This window comes from Poeciliopsis prolifica, unplaced genomic scaffold (genome assembly GCF_027474105.1).
Source record: "Poeciliopsis prolifica strain line A6 unplaced genomic scaffold, Auburn_PproV2 SCAFFOLD177, whole genome shotgun sequence".
Classification (NCBI taxonomy): domain Eukaryota; kingdom Metazoa; phylum Chordata; class Actinopteri; order Cyprinodontiformes; family Poeciliidae; genus Poeciliopsis; species Poeciliopsis prolifica.
This window is the reverse complement of record NW_026562552.1, coordinates 197423-216845: the sequence shown is the minus strand read 5'-3', so window position 1 is coordinate 216845 and position 19423 is coordinate 197423. Positions and strand designations below refer to the sequence as shown.

Sequence of the window (19423 nt, the reverse complement as noted above, 5' to 3'; positions counted from 1 at the left end):
CAAAAGAACTTAATAAAAAGTGAGCTAATGAGCAATTAGCACATTAGCTGGAGCTCAGGTTCTTACTGTCACGTCAGATGAATCGTCAGAGAAAGCAACTGTCTCACCTGGCTTGGTGAAGTTGCAGAGCACCTGGCTGATGTTCTTGTAGAGGGTTTCCAAGGCTTTGAAGTTGTCCACGTAGAAAACCTTGGACTGATCATTACCAGCCATGATCTCCAGCTGGGTCACATTGGCTCCTTCCACCCCGATACTGAACACGTTGACTCCTGCCTTCCTGAGCGCCACCGACGGCGCCAACAGACTGTAGCGGTCAGTAGCGTCTCCGTCTGTGATCACCATGAGGATCTGAGGCACCTTCAGCGCCGCCCGCCCCCCATGCTCAGCACCGAAGAACTGCAATGAATATGTCAGGGCCCGCCCAGTGAATGTGTCTCCTAACGGGGGCCTCAGGTCTGTTATGGCTTTAAAAACCTCTTGTCTGGTACCGTACTGACTCAGAGTGAAGACAGATTTGGGTAAGGTGGAGTAGAGGATGACGCCAAAGCGAGTCAGGTCTTTGCCCACCGTGGTCTGGTTCACCATGGAGTGCATGAACTTCTGCATGCTTCTGAACTTGTTCAGGGTGATGCTGGTGGAGCCGTCCACCAGGAAGATGATGTCTGCCTGTTCGGTCTTCTTGCAGTCTGGAAGGGAAACGGGAAAGATGAAGAAAGACAATATTGTCCTATTTGAAAAAGTAATCATCCCCTTTTTCAGTCATGATTCACCTCATTTTATGACTGAGTTTTACACCTCTATTGAGAAAACCTCAGAAAGTTATTGTCACTATCCTTAAAATGTTCTGCGGACTTACGAGACAATAGTGGGGCTCTGGTGTAAGACTAACAGCATCTCAGAACCAGAACATCACATAGCTGCAGTCAGACATGGTGGTGGAAGTATGATGGTCTGGGGTTGCCTCAGGCTATAGTTTGACTTGTCTGGCCACCATCAGTGACCTTATGCTCAGTGAAGGATGTAGAAAGACAATGACCTGCCGGCAGGCTAACCTCTGGTTTCCCCAACAAGACTGAGGTTCTGAACTGGCCGCTAAAGTGGACTTCAACCTCAAGTATACTCGACTTGAGACAGAAGGGACAATACGGCAAATAAATGGACACCTTTCTTAGCCTGGAAACATAATATTTTCTGACCTCTCTCTGGATCACACAGATCTAGGGACAGCTGTCTTTGCAGATCCTTCAGAGCGTCGAAGTCCCTCTCAGCGTACATCCTGTCTGCAGAGCCGCTGATCTCCAGCAGCTGCGTGGTGTTGGCCTTCATCACTCCAATGGCGTAAACCAGAACGCTCTTGGCCCTCAGCGCTTCAGCAGGAGCTTTGACGTTGTCTTGAGCCTCGCCATCAGTGATCACCACCAGCCTCTGCGGCAGGTCAGGCCGTCCTCCCCTGGCTCGATCGAACAGCTGGGACACCGCTGAGATGGCTGCACCGGTCTTCGTTCCTCCGCCCATCTGTGTCATGCCGTCAACGGCCACCATCATGTCCTTTTTGGTGAAGTGCTCAATGAGGGAGAACTCTGGCTTCTGGCTGCTGCTGAACTGCATCACACCAACGTGAACCTCATTCCTGCCAACAAAAGACGTGCTGATGATAGATTTCATGAAGTCCTTCATCTTGTTGTAGTCGTCTGGGTGAATACTTCCAGAGCTGTCGATGAGGAACAGCAGGTCACCCGGTACATCTTTACAAACTGTGGACAAATGGACACAGACATGGGATGAGAAACCTTAAAAATGTTCATTATGCCTCTGAAATCTACCAACAAACTTTTACTAAACATTCTCCAAACTTTTTTGAGGATATCTACTTTCCACTGATCCTCCTGAATAAACCAGTAAGCTTACCATCTGTGGAACAGATGTCAGTGATGATATCGTCCTTGATTGGATTGAGAGCATCAAAATTGTTAACGAAGAACATCCTCTTTGGGTTGCCAGAAATCTCTTCCAGTTCTCCCACGACAGCGTCCTTCACCCCAATGGCGTAGGTGATCACGCCTTGCGCCCTCAGAGCCTCTGCAGGAGCCTTGACCTTATCTGCAGACTCTCCATCAGTGATGACCACCAGGTACTCTCGAACTTTGTGACCGCGGCTCACCGTGGCTCTCTCAAAGAGCGGACTCATGAACTCCAGAGCTTTCCCAGTATTTGTGCCGCCTCCCACCTGCCTGATCTCCTCCACCGCTTTCTTCAGCGTCTCCTGATCAGAATAGGTTGTCAGATCAAATTCCAGTTCTGGCAAATCTGCGTATTTTGTGACTCCTATGCGGACATGTTGTGGTCCAATACGGAGAATGTTGATAAACTCCAGGATGAACTTCTTCATGTCTTGAAAATCAGACGGGTAAATACTTCCTGAGTGGTCGATGAGGAAGAAGATATCAGCTTCATCTGTTTGGACGCAGCCTGTGAAGAAAACACAAACAGGACATTTGTTCCCATAGGTTAGTGAAAGCTGGTCAAAGTGCAAACATCTCTGGGTTGTTTTTGCTTGGGGTCTAACAGCAGACCTTCTCTGATGCCGGATCGTCTTGCGCTGACTGACACCGCCTGGCGGATGATGTTGTAGCACAGTGTTTTCTGCAGGTGCTCTTCCAGCGATTTCAGTCTGGCGAAGCTGTCCACCATGAAGACATGTTTCTGTGGAGGATGGGAGGCTATCTGCCTCAACTCGTCCTCATTGGCGTTTTGGACTCCCACGGAATAAATGGTGACTCCGGAACGTCGAAGCTCAGCTGCTGCCTGGCTCATGTCATCCTGAGACTCTCCATCAGTGATCACTATGGCCACCTGCTCCACACCTTTATCCTTCCTGCTCCCTTTCTCTGTGGTGAAGACGTTCTTTCCCGTGAAGTTCAGGGCAGCCCCTGTGCTCGTACCACCGCCACGGTAAGGCAGGATTTTGATGAAGTTCAGTAGTTCGGTTTTCTCCTTGAATGTGTTGAGGTAGACCTGTGCTTTGGGTTGTTCGTTGTACAACACGATCCCCACTCGAACTCTGTTTGGATCGATCTCCAGGCCACTGATGATCGAGTACAGGAAGGACCGCACCAGCTGGAAGTTTTCGACAGTGATGCTTCCCGACTCATCCACGATGAACACGATATCGGCCAGTTTGGCGGCTCTGCAATCTGCAGAAAAATCAAAAATAATGTCAAACACCCAGCTTGGCATGATGTGCTTAAAGTACTCCTTAAGTGCTCAAAAAGCAGATCATTTGTAAATGCGATGATCGGAACAGGCACCAGGCATTGTCTGAAATCTTAAATGGATGAGCTACAGCAGCAGGTAGTCAGGCTATGATTAAAGTTCAGTGGAACCAACCTTGAGTCAGAAATGTCTCGGGTTCCTCGGTCTCAAAGATCCGTCTGAGCAGAGGAACAGTAGTGGTGTTGACCTGGTAGACATGCTGTCCAGTGGCAACCACGCGTAGCTCCTCCATGGACTCTCCGAGGCTCATCCCCACCAGTGATGGCTTCTGACTGGATTTGACGGGATCCGTAAAACACTTGATCGCTGGAGTCACTCCCACTCATAACAACCAGGAACTGTCTGTAGCCTTGATCTGCTCGGCTTCCCGCCTCCTTGGTGAAAAAGTTAGTGCTGGCGTAGCTCAAGGCGGCGCCCAGGTTTCGTTTTGCAGCAGATGGAAGTCGGAGATATTGGAAGCTCTTCACTGCAGCCTGGATCTGCTCTTTGGTTTGATGCTGGTTGAGGAGAAACTCCACCTTCACTTGTTCACTGTACTGGGCCAAGCCCAGGCGATAGGCAGAAGCTCCAAAGTTAACCTGATTGGCCAGTCGGGCGAGGATCGTTCTGACCTGCTGGAACTGTGTTTGTGTCATACCGCCGTCCACCAGGAAGAAGATGTCTGCAAACTTCTCTGCCAAAGCTGAAAGAAGGAAACACTGAATGAGTTCTGGAGTTCAGACATGTTGAGCAGGTAAGGTCCAACTCAACCAAGAATCAACGCTAGACTGGGAATCAGAAAGTCTCTAAGCTAATGCTGTTCTTGAGACCAAACATTGACCTCGAGTATCACAGGAAGCAGAACTCAGCACATCCTGCTGCGAAGACCAGGTACAATGTGAAACACGAGACTGCAAGAACAGCAAACAAATCTGATAGTGACTTCTGCTTTAAATGAAAAGCACCGAGGGAAGACCTACTGAGACTTCAGAGGCCCTGTGGCTCTCTGCCTCACCTTGTCTTTGGTCTTCCATGGAGACACAGACGGTTTGCAGCAGACCCCCCGTCAGCCTCTGGAGGGCCTCGTAGCTGTCGATGGTGAACAGGAAGCGCTGTGACGGCTGGTTAGCGATGTTCTCCAGCTCCTCCAGATTGGCCTTTCCCACCCCGATGGCGAAGACGATGACCCCCTGTTCTCGCAGTCGCCGGGCAGGCTCCATCACGTTGTCTGACGAGTCTCCGTCAGTGATGACCACAGCGATCTGAGGCACTCTCTGACTCGCTCGGCTGCCCGCCTCCTCCGTGAAGTACTCTGAAATCAGAAAGTCTATGGCCTTGCCGGTATTCGTGCCTCCGGCCCGATAGGGAAATTTCTGTATTGCAGTCATCAGAGACGGAGCGTCCAGGTGCTCCTTCAACAGGAACTCTTTGTGAGGGTTGGTACTGTACTGAGCCAGGCCGACACGGACTTTGTCTGGGCCAATGTCAAGACCGGAGACAACGTTTTGGAGAAACAACCGAACTTGCTGAAAGCTGGGATGCCAATGCTGGAAGAGCCATCGACCAGAAAGACGATGTCGGCCATGTTGGCTACGGCACATTCTGCAAAGAAGAAGAAAGTCAAACACTGCAAAACTGGTTCTGATCTGAGTGTTTCTGAGCTCTGAGAGTTTGGAAGAGAAACACCCTACAAACCTCAAGTGTTTCTGTTCTGAAGAGATTATTTAATCAGGCGTCTCCGAGAGCTGAGTTGCATTCGATGATCTGCCATCGACTCATCAGTAAAAAGTTACTCAGCAGGGTTCCCGGAGGCAGATCCTTTAGTGTTCCAGCTCCTCTCCGGTTGAACCAGCTCCTAGTTTACTCACCCCGGATACTTTCTGGATTAGGACTAAAACTTTCCTCTGACAGTTAGACTGGATCAGGTTTTTCTGAAACATGTCTGGAGTTTTCTGTACTTACTGATAATGTAACAGTCTACCTACTTTTCTGGCTCAATGATTCTGTTTGTCTGGAAAAAAAAGTCCCGATAGATTGTTGCCTACATTGTATTTTGTTCTCCTGAAGCTTTCTTCCTGATAAAGGGTTTGTTCCTCTCCACTGTCACCCTGTTCCTTCTCAAAGTGAGAGTGGCTAAATCTGTCTGTTTTTAGGGAATATCTTCCCAGAACTTTGATTAGGACCTCAGGACTTGGACGATCAGCTTTTGGCCCCCAGGGACCAAACTGAGCTTATCCTAAAGAAAATGGACCAATCACTGCTTTCCAGATCGGAGCTCTGGATGTGCGACCAGATCGGTCTTTACCTTGAGACATCTGCTGAACTTGTCTCTTGGCCTCCTCCACGGTGGTGCAGAGTGTCTGGACGATGTTCTGGGAAATGCCCTGCAGAGCGGAGAAGTCCGACACGCTGTGGACGTGTTGACTGTACGGCCGGTTTGCTATCTGCTTCAGCTCATCTGCGTCTGCGTCCTTGATGCCGATGGCGTACAGAATGATCCCCTTGTTCCTCAGCCTCTCCGCATGGAGCTCCACCTCGTCCTGTGATTTTCCGTCGGTGATGACCACGGCGATCTGCGGCACGCTCTGCGCCACGCGGCTCCCAGCTGACTCCACAAAGTGCTTGTTCAGTATGAAGTCCAGGCCCCTCCCGGTGTTGGTTCCGCCTCCCGAATACGGTAGGCTCTCGATGTACTCCAGGATCTCCTTCTTGTCCTGGAAGGTGTTGAGCTGGAACTCGGTACGCGGCGTGAAGCTGTACTGGACCAGGCCGACCCGGACATGATCGGGACTGACGTCGAAGCTGTTGACCAGCGAGTAGAGAAACTGACGGATCTGATCGAAGTTCTCGGTGCCGATGCTCCATGAGCCGTCCACCAGGAAGACCAGGTCAGCTACGGCCTCTTGGGTGCAGACTGAGGGAGGGCAGAGGTCAAGGAGAGCGCTGACAGAATCTAACAGAGCTGACCGGACGTTCGGACCGGACCTCTGGCTGCAGGTGAGTAAGCGTAGCGTGATTTTGTGATAGAGGGGGTGAGCTGATCGTGTTGAGTGAAAGCTGGAGGAAAATAAGTAACGTGATTCCTGATTTGGTCCGGTTCTGGAAGGTTTCTGGACGCCAGCAGCGTGGATGGGGTCACAGTCGTCCGCCAATACGAGAGCGCTCCTCTAAAAGCGCTTAAACCTCCATATTCATTGATACGCGGCGTGGAAATCGGCTTAGCGCTTCCTCTAAATCTAACGTCCACAGTCTCATGATCTACAATCAGCGCTACACCAGCTAACCCCGGTTAGTGTTGGAGTGCAGCGTGAGGGTGGAGCAGAGACATGCAGCTCAGGCTGAGTTAACCTCTCCTGAAGATGTGACGAGTGAAGCATAGGAGCGTTCTACATGTGAAGCAGAGCAACATCATTGCACCCACCTGTGGTCTGGGCGGCGTTGCCTTGGAAACACGCCGCCACGATGAGGCACAACAGCAGACTCTGGCCCCCCTCCATGATGGATCTGTCTTCAGGTTCTTCTCTTCCTGAAACAAACAGACAAGTTGGAGATGAAGAGGAGCATCTGCTCAGCATCTGGAAGTGGGGAGGTCCAACCACAGCTGGGCGGTGGGGAACCAGAACCAGACATTAAAACGTCTTCCATTGTCTCCTCAGAATTAAAAGATGAAGAATATGAAGCAGAAATATTTGCGGCTTTTCCTCAGTAAAGTTTCCCAACACGACATTCCAGGCGTAACGCACAAAGACTCAACAGGGTCACAAGTATTCATACTCCCGCTGTGAGTGCTCCAACCCAGGAAGAACTGTGGGTGGAAACACGTCGACAGGATGCGCTTGTCTTTGTCCCATTCCTGGTTCTTCTTCCTGCTTGGAACCAGTCGGCCCAGCAGGTTCTCTCCTCTTCCCCAGCAGACCTTCTCTGCATCACTGCTGAGATGTCCAGGGCCTCACATTGAGTCCCATCATCCTTCTGCCTCCTTTCCTGGCATGTTCACTTTTGTTTGGACCCAAATGAAGGCAGGATGTAAAATCAGGAGTTTTTAATGATGTAAACAATCCAAAAACCTCTAAGGCCTCACAATGGGACCAGGAAATGAAGTGGCACCCAAGAAGGTAAGTAACAGTGGTGGGTGCTAAGCCACTAAAGTGCTAATAGTGTGGCTAATTGTTGTTTAGTGCTGTTATGTTTTTGCTAACTTTGAAAACATTTAGAACCATTAGAATCCCCTAAGTTAATGTATACATTAGAACTGTTCAAAGTTTACTTTTGTAAACTTTGATTCTCCAGAGGGTGCGATGTTACACAAGGTGTGTAACATGGTTGAAGTTAGCATACTGGCATTAGCTTCTATCAGGTGGCATTATTAATCCTTTACCCAGAAAAATTGCTTGATACTGTCAAGACAGACAAGTTAACCAGAGATACCTGTATTATGTTGCTTTAGTGCTTTAGCATTAGCTACCCCTGAATAGCATGTTGGCATAACGCTTTAGCATTAGCTACCCCAGAACAGCATGTTGGTATAGCGCTTTAGCATTAGCTACCCCTGAATAGCATGTTGGTACAACGCTTTAGCATTAGCTACCCCTGAATAGCATGTTGGTATAACGCTTTAGCATTAGCTACCCCTGAATAGCATGTTGGTATAACGCTTTAGCATTAGCTACCCCTGAAAAGCATGTTGGTATAACGCTTTAGCATTAGCTACCCCTGAATAGCATGTTGGTATAACGCTTTAGCATTAGCTACCCCTGAATAGCATGTTGGTACAACGCTTTAGCATTAGCTACCCCTGAATAGCATGTTGGTATAACGCTTTAGCATTAGCTACCCCTGAATAGCATGTTGGTATAACGCTTTAGCATTAGCTACCCCTGAAAAGCATGTTGGTATAACGCTTTAGCATTAGCTACCCTGAATAGCATGTTGGTATAACGCTTTAGCATTAGCTACCCCTGAATAGCATGTTGGTACAACGCTTTAGCATTAGCTACCCCTGAATAGCATGTTGGTATAACGCTTTAGCATTAGCTACCCTGAATAGCATGTTGGTATAACTCTTTAGCATTAGCTACCCCTGAAAAGCATGTTGGTATAACGCTTTAGCATTAGCTACCCCTGAATAGCATGTTGGTATAACGCTTTAGCATTAGCTACCCCTGAATAGCATGTTGGTACAACGCTTTAGCATTAGCTACCCCTGAATAGCATGTTGGTATAACGCTTTAGCATTAGCTACCCCTGAATAGCATGTTGGTATAAGGTCTTTCACATGGCCAATATTTAAGCGTAGCTAGCATTGCCATTAGCGGTGAGCGGAGCAGAGGAACAGGAAGGAAACTAATCAACACAGATGAAACATTGGGAGAAAAAAACACAGATAAAGAGACTTAAACCCAACACACAAATGGCCACACCATTTAAATAATGAGCATCTGGAACTGAACAGCAAGACCAGAACATGAAGCCCAACGACAATGAAAACATTAACACAACCCAGGATTGTGACAGATGATGGTTAAAAAAACAGAAACTTTAACCTAGTTGTTGCCTCAGTTGTGTCAGTAAATTTTTCTTAGAGCTAAATAAGAAAATCCTGGCATTTTAACATTATATTGTTTATAATTATGAAGAAAGATTTCCACATTGATCCCTTTCAGTGATTTATCTTTGGTTTGTGGTTGAATAATTATGAATATGATGTGAATGGCACCAGGATCGTGATTTATTTCATGACACTGACATCATTTTTCATGAAATGAGTGGTTAATCTCGTTAGACGCAGATGTTAATTAAAGTCAGACTGAACCATTTTAGAGCTGCGTCTCCTGGTTGCTTCATCCTGTTTCCCAGCAGCTTTTCGTCCTCTCAGGTCAGGCTTCAGAGTGACGCCATGCAGGAACCGCAGATACAACTGTAAATCTGCTGCAGTCGCAGGAATCACCTCACAACCACAGGAAGTGATGTGGGTCACACATCGCCGGAGGTGCCGGTCCGTCCGTCAGCTTAGTTTTCATTTGGGCAAATATTTCTGAGCGACGCCTGCAGAGAAGCTGCGTGTGACATATTTACAGATTCCATTTAGATTCCTGAATCTGTTCCAAACAGACGCTGCAGGTTTTCCAGAGCCTCGAAAATCTTTAAATTAGACCTTCAGCTAAAGCAGGAAGATGAAGGACAGACGGACGGGAAGGAGACGGCAGCGGGCTTTGCCAACTCATTTCAGTTAGTTTCATCATCATGAATCTAGTTTAGGTTCAGTGATCGGATCATTTTTTACTGGGTTTACTGGGTTGAACAACGCCTAGCAACAGTTTTCTTTGGTTATTGACCCGTTTCACCTGCTTTACCACAGCAGACTGACAGGTGAAACAAAAATGGGGGCTCGTCCGGGATTTACCAAGGCTAACTATGGGGTCGACCACCCTAGAAACAGTCAGCTCCTTATTTTCTGTCATCTCCTCTCAGCAAATAAGTGACTCTCTGAAGCTTCAATAGGAGGTCTATGCGAGGAGATCTATGAGGGACTCAGAATCTTGGTGAATTTGAGTCGTGATGATTACCGATGAAGAGGAACCAGCCGTTTTAACAACTCCAGGCCCAACTTGGCTTCCTGCTGGTGAGAGCAGGGAACTCTGTGGCTCCGACCACTTAATGAGCCTTAATGGTTTCTCCATGGTGAGAGTTGAGCCTCGGCATCTGGCTGCATTTACTGCTGAGCGGTTCCACTTCATGCCAAGGGGCTTCACTTCCTGTGATCTGAGGGCTGCAGGTGGCGTCTCGCTACGGCTAGGATGAGCAGAAAATCCTTCCTGAGAATCGACTTCATGGAGAAACTGCTGCTGGTTCACCACCCTGAACATCTCTGCTGCTCCAAGCCCGGCCACTTCACCCACACTGGTCCCACTTCACCCACACTGGTCCCACTTCACCCACACTGGTCCCACTTCACCCATACCGGTCCCACTTCATCCACATAGGTCCCACTTCATCCACACCGGTCCCACTTCACCCACACCGGTCCCACTTCATCCACATAGGTCCCACTTCATCCACACCGGTCCCACTTCACCCACACTGGTCCCACTTCACCCACACTGGTCCCACTTCATCCACATAGGTCCCACTTCATCCACACCGGTCCCACTTCACCCACACCGGTCCCACTTCATCCACACTGGTCCCACTTCATCCACACCGGTCCCACTTCATCCACATAGGTCCCACTTCATCCACACCGGTCCCACTTCACCCACACCGGTCCCACTTCATCCACACTGGTCCCACTTCATCCACACTGGTCCCACTTCATCCACACCGGTCCCACTTCATCCACATAGGTCCCACTTCATCCACACCGGTCCCACTTCACCACACTGGTCCCACTTCACCCACACTGGTCCCACTTCACCCACACCGGTTCCACTTCACCCACACTGGTCCCACTTCATCCACACCGGTCCCACTTCACCCACACCGGTCCCACTTCATCCACACTGGTCCCACTTCATCCACACCGGTCCCACTTCATCCACATAGGTCCCACTTCATCCACACCGGTCCCACTTCATCCACACTGGTCCCACTTCATCCACATAGGTCCCACTTCATCCACACCGGTCCCACTTCATCCACACCGGTCCCACTTCATCCACACTGGTCCCACTTCATCCACACCGGTCCCACTTCACCCACACCGGTCCCACTTCACCCACACTGGTCCCACTTCATCCACACCGGTCCCACTTCATCCACACCGGTCCCACTTCACCCACACCGGTCCCACTTCACCACACTGGTCCCACTTCACCCACACTGGTCCCACTTCATCCACACCGGTCCCACTTCACCCACACCGGTCCCACTTCATCCACACTGGTCCCACTTCATCCACACTGGTCCCACTTCATCCACATAGGTCCCACTTCATCCACACCGGTCCCACTTCATCCACACTGGTCCCACTTCATCCACACCGGTCCCACTTCATCCACATAGGTCCCACTTCACCCACACCGGTCCCACTTCACCCACACCGGTCCCACTTCATCCACACCGGTCCCACTTCATCCACATAGGTCCCACTTCATCCACACCGGTCCCACTTCACCCACACCGGTCCCACTTCACCCACACCGGTCCCACTTCACCCACACCGGTCCCACTTCATCCACACTGGTCCCACTTCATCCACACCGGTCCCACTTCATCCACATAGGTCCCACTTCACCCACACCGGTCCCACTTCACCCACACCGGTCCCACTTCATCCACACTGGTCCCACTTCATCCACACCGGTCCCACTTCATCCACATAGGTCCCACTTCATCCACACCGGTCCCACTTCACCCACACCGGTCCCACTTCATCCACATAGGTCCCACTTCACCCACACCGGTCCCACTTCATCCACATAGGTCCCACTTCATCCACACTGGTCCCACTTCATCCACACCGGTCCCACTTCATCCACACTGGTCCCACTTCATCCACACTGGTCCCACTTCATCCACATAGGTCCCACTTCATCCACACTGGTCCCACTTCATCCACACTGGTCCCACTTCATCCACACTGGTCCCAATTCATCCACATAGGTCCCACTTCATCCACACTGGTCCCAATTCATCCACATAGGTCCCACTTCATCCACACTGGTCCCACTTCATCCACACCGGTCCCACTTCATCCACACTGGTCCCACTTCACCCACACCAGTCCCACTTCACCCACACCGGTCCCACTTCACCCACACCGGTCCCACTTCATCCACACTGGTCCCACTTCATCCACACCGGTCCCACTTCACCCACACCGGTCCCACTTCATCCACACCGGTCCCACTTCGCCCACAGTTGGCCCAGTTGACCCACAGTGGGCCCAGTCTGTCTGGTTCCAGAATTGGTCTGGTTCCGGTCCGGTTCTGGCCTGTTCAGTCCCGGGGCCTCTTTCAGGGGGTCCATCTGCAGTCACTCAGAGGCCTGTGGGCCGTTGGGGCCCCTGTGGGCCCCTGTGTTGTTTACCCATCAGCTCTGTTTACCAGAACCTCCAACCTCTGGCTGCCCGCCATGTTTACAGTTTGGACCCGAGTGTGCGTCGGTGCCGCCGGCCCATTTGATCTCTGCTGGAGTCCCACTTTGAGAATCTGAAGGACGTCAGGCGGTTCTGATGCTGGCTGGGGCCCGAACAAGGTGCTTTGGCTCTGGTCCAATCTGAGCCCGGCTTGCAGATGTTCCTAATTACAGCCTCATTATTCCTCCTGGTTCTGTTCAGATCCGATCGGATTGGCAGTGAAATCAGCAGGACCAGGAGACAGGTTATGGTCGGAAGGAAAGGAAAAGGGGAGGAAGAAAGGAAGGAAGGAAGGAAGGAGGGAAGGAAGGAAGGAAGGAAGAAAGGAAGGAAGTATTCATACTCCCGTTTCCACGGAACGTTCATGGAAACTTTTGGAAAGACATGAAAGGAGGCGAGAACATCTGGCGCTCGGCTGTTTCCCGCTCCGCTGATCGCAGCGCTGCAGCGTCTCCTCCAACGAGACCGAGATCAGAGGGTTGACCCGATCGGGTTCTGGAGGAGGTTCTGATCGGGTTCCGGAGGAGGTTCTGATCGGGTTCCAGAGGAGGTTCTGATCGGGTTCTAGAGGAGGTTCTGATCGGGTTCTAGAGGAGGTTCTGATCGGGTTCTGATCAAGTTCCAGAGGAAGTTCTGATCGGGTTCTGATCAAGTTCCAGAGGAGGTTCTGATTGGGTTCCAGAGGAGGTTCTGATCGGGTTCCAGAGGAAGTTCTGATCGGGTTCTGATCAAGTTCCAGAGGAGGTTCTGATTGGGTTCCAGAGGAGGTTCTGATCGGGTTCCAGAGGAGGTTCTAATCGGGTTCCGGAGGAGGTTCTGATCAGGTTCTAGAGGAGGTTCTGATCGGGTTCTGTTGGCTCAGAGATGTTTTTGGTTTGATGAAGATGATGGAGTGGACCAATTAAAGTCTGGACTCTAAAAAAAACAGTCTGTCGGTTCTGGTTCTATTGGGTTTTGGATTTTATCCCACAAAGAAGAAAAATGAGTCAGAAGAATAAAAAATATTCTCTGAAGGAAGCAGAACTGCTGCTGCCACGCCGGCCCGGCCCGGCTCGGCCCGCTTTGACACAGAACCGGTTCTGATGATGCTGCGGGTCTCGATTGGACCAGAACCAGGGAGAGTTTTGTCACACTGTCTGCCTGACGTTCAAACAGAACTGAGCAGAACCGGTCCGGTTCCGCCGGTTCGGCCCAACCGGAACCAGTACGGCAAGATGTTTACAAATTTATGAGCCACAAGTGACGAGCCGCCGAACGTTCCAGTCGAAAATCAACGCCAGGAATTTAGAAAGTTGAATCTGCAAAACGTCAAACTCAGATTGAACAACTGGAGACGAGTTCCACACATTCAGCTTCAGATGCATTCAAGGTCCAACTGGGAATATTTAGCTGCCAGCTTAATATTCAACTAAACTTTGAACTCATTTTGACCCAAATTATTACGATTCACTTTTGACAGATTTTATAAAACATTTTCTCTGACATCGTCCTGCCGAGCCAACGAGCCGCTCCCGGATGAACAGGCCGTTATTAAGTGTTAAACTGCTTGCCCTATGCTGCAGCTCAGGCTCTGCGGTTCCGGTCCACAGCAGCAGCTGCTGTAGCTGCATGGCGGCGGTTCTGTTCAGTCCATATCCAAACCAGCAGCAGCTCCTGATTTCTGACAGCTGGAACATCTGGATCTGTGAGAACTTCCCACAAGTCCATTCAGAACCTGAACCAACCGGGACCCGGAAAAATGTTTTAACTGGTCTCACAACCGAGAAACGGCTGTGATGGAGAAGCTGCTGGGTAAAGAGGAAGAGGAGATCTTGAAGCAGCACATGGAGCCAGAGGTGATGTTTGCTTCAACACATCACATCTGAGCGCGCACACACACACACACACACACACACACACACACACACACACAGGGGTTAAACATGGAGGTCAGTTGGTTTCAGATCAGCTAGCGTTAGCATCTGTAGCCCCAGCAGTGATTGACAGCACTAAGCCCCTCCTCCTGGCTCTGATTGGTTGTCTGGTGAATTTCTGTAGTTAGTACTGGCAGAAGCAGAGGACGTTATTTTTTCCCACAGATTATAATGATAATATTAACAAATATGTATAAAACTGATATTTCATTTTTTTCTGTGCAGATTTTAACATTTTGCTCAAATTTGATTTTGTAATATTTGCCTGGAGCCGCCTCAGAGATGCCCTCTGCAGGTTGAATGGTAGTACTGCAGCTGAGTTTTTGTGTTGGTTTTGAAGGTCCGGCTTTAGCATCTGACTGAACTCAGAAGCGCCCCCAGGTGGCGAGCAGGTGGAACGGCTAGCGTGGTTAGCATTGCTCGATAGCGTCAGCCTTGCTACCTCTGCAGGTGGTGGAAATGAAAACGATAGCTGGTGCAGGTTCAGCGCCGGCTCAAAGACCTCCAACTGTCCTGCAAAACCATAACGCAGCAGTGAGCAAACGAGATCCAAACCATCGGATCAGAACCGCGCGGAAAGGTTTAACAGCAGAGATCTCTGGAATATTCCCTTTCAGGTGCAGATCAGGGATTATAATGTTTCTACTTAATGTCCTGAAAGAATGTTTTGTTTTTTTGTGAAATGATCCGGTCCAGCTGCTTCCTCCTTATGAAAGAGGAAAGATGGAAACACAGAAGGAATGACGCAGAGAAAGAAATAAAAAGGGGAAACGTTTATCAGACGCAGATAAACGTGTAAAATCTGTTTCACAGAAACAAGATGGCAGCCAGTAAGGAGGAGTAGAGAAGGGGTGAAGAAAGGCGCGTGTTGCTGCAGGAAGCGGCCGGGCTCGCCGGGCCCAGACTGAAGCTGGAGGGATCAAACCATCCCGAGGTGCAGATCCAGTTTCTGAATAGTTCTCAGACTGGAATGTGAACAGCTGGACCAGAAGCAGCATGAAGAGCTGGAACCTGACAGCATAAACAGGAAAACACTCATCAGGTCTGGAGGAGCCATAAACATGAGCGTGACCTCTGACCTTTGCAGCCACATTTAACTGAGGAAAGAGTTCAGACCAGACCAACAGAATCAGATTCAAGGTGTCGAAGAGAAACGTTCCAGGTCCGGACCGGTCCGGCTCTCACATCGGAACCAGGCGCTCCCAGGAAGCCCAGACCAGGAAGAGAGTCGGGGTGGAACCACCAAAACAAAACAACGGATAAATGAAAGATCGGCCCCCCTCAGCCCCCTCTGGGAACGCCTCTGCTCCAACATTTCTCTGATCTAAACTTTCTGATGAATTTGGTTCCCAAACAGTTTCAGGTTTTTTCCTGCAGTGGAAACTCTGGAGCAGAAAGATTTGAAATGATGATGAAGGGAGGAACCTTCATCCTCCAGATCCTAATCTGATTGGTTCCTGGCGCCGCCAACGCCCGGCTAATGACCACGAGGCTGGAAACGTAAACTCTGACCAAACAAGGTCTGCAGGAGGCGCGCACACACACACACACACACACACACACACACACAGTCACACACACACACACACACACACACAGTCACACACACACACACACACATACAATGGCAGCAAAAATGTAAACGATGCAGGACTTTGGAGCTCGGAACGTTTCAATGTGACTTATTGAGCTTCTGCCTCAGGGCCATTTGGGGCCCGGGGCTGGACCGGACCGGACCGGACCGGACTGGACTGGACCGGGCCGGTCCGTCTGGGGCCCGGCTTTTGGGGCCCCGATACCAACATGTCAGTTCCAGATGCTTCATTCTCAGCTGCAGCACCACAGGATTTTCCTGATGTTTCATAAGCCTGGCAGCTGCCAGGCTGAATGTTGCTTGTTTCTTAGGAAAATAATAATAATTAAAAAATTATATATATTATATATATATGTTTTTTTTAAGCTGGATTGCATAGGCACCCAAAAAAATCCAATCAGGAATAAATCAGAGAGAACATTCACCTCGTCCCCCGGGGGGCAAATAGAGCATGGGGGGCAAATGGAGCATGGGGGGCAAATAGAGCATGGGGGGCAAATGGAGCATGGGGGGCAAATGGAGCATGGGGGGCAAATAGAGCATGGGGGGCAAATGGAGCATGGGGGGCAAATAGAGCATGGGGGGCAAACAGAGCATGGGGGGCAAATAGAGCATGGGGGGCAAATAGAGCATGGGGGGCAAATAGAGCATGGGGGGCAAACAGAGCATGGGGGGCAAATAGAGCATGGGGGGCAAATAGAGCATGGGGGGTATTCGAGGGGCAGGTGAGAGGCAGGTGAGGGGCAGAGTTAGAACACATTATAGAGAAATGTGAAACATTAAAGTTTTAAAACCAACATGAAGCAGCAAAATAAAGACCAAACTATCAGAAACTGCAGTTATGAATATTTCTGAACACACAGAGGCATAAGAGTGAGAAATAATAATAATAATAATGTATGAATGTTTTCAGATTCGATGAAATCTGCATCAATCTGCAAGTTAATTGTGTAAAAAGCTCCAACATTTTCAAACATTTCTCAGGTTTATCTACAAAAGTCAAGAGAAAACTTTGATTCTCCTTAAACTGCATGAAAATAAAACCTTTAAATTCTATAAAAGAATAAAAAGCTGCAACAATCTGCACATATTGATGCATATTTGGTTTCAGTGCAGTAAGTTGAGTTGTGCAGCTCTACAGCGAGTCGGGAACAAAGAGCCGCAGCCTTACTTACAGACGAGCCGCTCCGTCTGCGTCCGCTCTGTCCAGAATCCAGACGCTGAGTGCCTCAGCCATGGAGGGAGCGAACCGCCGGCCGGAGGCTCCGCCCCCTGCTGGGCCCCCTGCTGGGAGCCGTCGGCTTTCTGATCGCTGCAGCTCTGCACTGCAAAAAAACGCCGTGGAATTTATATTAAAACTACGGAAAATTGCAACAGAACAATATCATAAGGTGGAAAACAGAAATGTTTGTTATTTTTACTGCAACAAGATGTGAATACAATCAAAGTTATCAGATCAAAATACAAATAGTGAAAGAAACAATTCTGAGAAGTTATGTAAGTTTTGAAAAATGTATGTAAAGTCAATGAATTTATAATCTACTGATAAATAATAATAAATAAAATCCCTGAAAAACATTGTAATAGTCACTCTGTGAATTTGACATTCAAATACTGAAAGAAATTATTTGAAGTTTCTGAAAATACAAAACATATTAGTGACTTTATGCTGAACTTTTTCCATAACCTTTCAGCAAAATTAATGTTTGTACATTTAACAGATTATTATTGTAATTCATGCCTGGGATTTTTGTTAATCACTTCATATCTGCCATGTTTTACAGTGCAGAATCTAATAAATGTCTGGAAGAACCAAAACTTTCTCCAGCTGATCAGAAACTGAATTAATTATCTTTAAATGATCAACAGTCAGAAAAAATATTATCCACTGCAACATGTCAACTCTGCTATGTGTGAAAATTTAATTATTTATACACAAAAATATTCACACTGAAATACTTCATATGAAAATACACAAACAGTGTGTTGGAGCCATTTCTTTATTTTCAGTGAAATCTTAGAATGTTGATTATGAATTTATTTTTATTTACTTACTTTCTGGTTAATTTATAATTAGAAGTTCTGTTTGAGTCATTTAGAACTAGTAATTTGTTTAATCGGTTAATTAATGACAGCCAGTCAATCGATTGTCTCATAGCGGAGACAATCAGGGAGCCCAACCTGCAACACAGAACTGCATTTCTGACCTTTGACCCTTTTTGGAGGGGTAAGCAGCAGACCCGCCATGCATCAAGCAGCTGTTTGAGTTTAATTCACTTTTGCCTTTAATTATACTGGGAACACTGGGCACAGGCAGGGTTCGGTCTGCTGGTCAAACTGGGAGCAGTCCACTGACTGGGAGGCGTCCTGGGAAACAGGCTAAAGCCAACGATGAAAGATCAAACACTGGAGAATTGATCCCTGATTCCTTCAGATCAACATTTCCAGCAGGTCGAGGCTTTGGCTTGTAGCATGTTTACAGTTAAAGGGTCATTCAGGGTCAGCAGTGTCAGGGTCATTCAGGGTCAGCAGTGTCAGGGTCATTCAGGGTCATGGTCAGCAGTGTCAGGGTCATTCAGGGTCAATCCAACATGGAGAAGCTGAGCTGGGGAACATCAGACTGGATGAAAACACTCCACTCTGACCCTGGGTCTCTTGCTAGGACTTAACGGTAGAAGCTAACGGTAGAAGCTAAGGGTAGAAGCTAACGGTAGAAGCTAACGGTAGAAGCTAACGGTAGAAGCTAAGGGTAGAAGCTAACGGTAGAAGCTAAGGGTAGGAGCTAAGGGTAGAAGCTAACGGTAGAAGCTAACGGTAGAAGCTAAGGGTAGAAGCTAAGGGTAGAAGCTAAGGGTAGAAGCTAACGGTAGAAGCTAACGGTAGAAGCTAAGGGTAGAAGCTAAGGGTAGAAGCTAAGGGTAGAAGCTAAGGGTAGGAGCTAACGGTAGAAGCTAAGGGTAGGAGCTAAGGGTAGAAGCTAACGGTAGAAGCTAAGGGTAGGAGCTAAGGGTAGAAGCTAAGGGTAGGAGCTAACGGTAGAAGCTAAGGGTAGGAGCTAAGGGTAGAAGCTAACGGTAGAAGCTAACGGTAGAAGCTAAGGGTAGAAGCTAAGGGTAGAAGCTAACGGTAGAAGCTAACGGTAGAAGCTAAGGGTAGAAGCTAAGGGTAGAAGCTAACGGTAGAAGCTAACGGTAGAAGCTAAGGGTAGAAGCTAAGGGTAGAAGCTAACGGTAGAAGCTAACGGTAGAAGCTAAGGGTAGAAGCTAACGGTAGAAGCTAAGGGTAGAAGCTAAGGGTAGGAGCTAACCGGTAGCAGCTACCGGTTAGCTCCTACCCTTAGCTTCTACCGTGGCAGCAAACGCTTGCTCTGCTGCCACGTTCCAAGATGGCGGCGACGTAATTCAGGCCTCGCGTCTGACGAGGTCAAGAGTTCATGTCTGAGTTCGCAGTAGCAACAAAATATATAAGTTCTCTTCTATATAGATTTTGTGAGGAAAAGTCCAGAAAAATCTTATTTAAACTGCAGAAATAACAGAAACTGTTGGAATCCTGCAGTTTTCTGAAGAATCCGCGTGTTTCGCATTTTTC

The 19423-nt window shown here is 48.8% G+C and overlaps 1 pseudogene; it reads right to left on the bottom strand.

Moving 5' to 3' along the window:
• The window catches only part of LOC129356524 (collagen alpha-6(VI) chain-like), a 45054-nt pseudogene extending 27984 nt beyond the window's left edge, over window positions 1-17070 (bottom strand).
• Between the last annotated feature and the right edge of the window lie 2353 nt (window positions 17071-19423).